This window comes from Austrofundulus limnaeus, unplaced genomic scaffold (assembly GCF_001266775.1).
Source record: "Austrofundulus limnaeus strain Quisiro unplaced genomic scaffold, Austrofundulus_limnaeus-1.0 Scaffold404, whole genome shotgun sequence".
NCBI lineage: Eukaryota > Metazoa > Chordata > Actinopteri > Cyprinodontiformes > Rivulidae > Austrofundulus > Austrofundulus limnaeus.
In genome coordinates this window covers 129,748-131,075 of record NW_013952806.1, presented here as the reverse complement: position 1 = coordinate 131,075, position 1,328 = coordinate 129,748, and the positions used below count along the sequence as shown (strand labels likewise).

General features: G+C 37.2%; 1 long non-coding RNA gene across 1 annotated transcript; it reads right to left on the bottom strand.

Moving 5' to 3' along the window:
• Positions 1-582: 582 nt before the first annotated feature.
• On the bottom strand, positions 583-1,298 carry LOC106528773 (uncharacterized). The gene is made up of 2 exons (XR_001311543.1): positions 1,049-1,298; positions 583-945 (listed from the first exon to the last, which is right to left on the bottom strand). It is a non-coding gene; the product is annotated as an uncharacterized LOC106528773 (long non-coding RNA).
• Between the last annotated feature and the right edge of the window lie 30 nt (positions 1,299-1,328).

Genomic DNA, 1,328 nt, shown 5'->3' with positions numbered 1-1,328 from the left:
GACCTCTTTTGGCAATTTTCAACACTGATGTCAAATTAGGCTTTATGCTTTTGGTTGTACACACCCAACAACTTTAATCACTAGTGTTAAAAAAAAAACTACTTCACTGTGGTTAAAAAAAGCTTTTTTTATTCAGCAACTTGCTATGATAACTGATTTGAAAATGTATTTATGCTAGTTACACTTCCTGTTTTCTAATAAAGATTGAAACATTCAGGGTTTGAAGCATGTTTCGAAGCTTTTGTTTCATACTACCATCACAAGTATGAGCTCCTTTCTTCCTTGGTGGATGTCACAAAAAAATGACATCATGTGAGACTTGAGGGTCATTGGGAAGACAACCCTACCCACATGGAAAAAACAACATGGCTGTTCAGAGCCAGGAAAGACCTTGGATGTGCAACACTGTTAWAYTTTAGTATCAAAATGTTAATACATCAAACAACACAGAAATTAGTCTGACATCCTAAAACATTTACCCACTATAATACATATTCAATACCTTTACGTCTACAGCTACACATTTTAAAAAAAATGTTGACACTACTTTATTGATTAACATAAAAGCATCTTAAACAGATGTAGTTTTGCAAAACCTTTATTTACAATGCAAAGTCCACCATCTCAATCTGGATAAAGAAGACAGTTCAACTCCATCCTTCTTGCATGTTTCTTTGCAAACACATCAACAACGCTGTCAAGGTCAACGTGCTTGCTGTAATGAATATGAAGCAGAGCCAGTGAAGAGAGACGCTCCTTACCCATCGCATGTAGTTGTTGAGGCGACGAAGGGCACTGGCACTGCGCTAACACTCACAGGATGTGACAGGGAGTGTACAGACCAGCCGAAGCAGGACGTGCAGGTTGGGGTACATGTCTCGGTCACACTCTTTCAGGGAACTTGCTGGGGTGTTTGGCCTCTGTGATTCAGGCACTCTGTCATACCTAACAGAACAGTTATTAAAACAGAATTTTTTATATAGCAATAGTATTATAACATTCAATTTCTAAACCAGCTTCTTGGATGCTTAACTTCAAAACAACTTACTTCAACTTCCACCATGTAACCTCCTGGTCAACAAGTTCTGGAGAGGGTAGGTCTTCTGCATACATGCTGACAATCTCTGTGGTGTCCAGATAATAGCTGGCACTAGTCCCAACAAGGAGCTAGCTGTGGCTGACAGAGCTGAGAATAAAAAAAACAACTTTGTAAAAAATATAATATTTAAATGTCAGAAAATGTTTATATCGTTTCTATTTAACTTGTATGTATACAAAGTAGTTAGAAGTTTTGTACAATCTTTGTAAAATCTTTAAATGTCAAATGT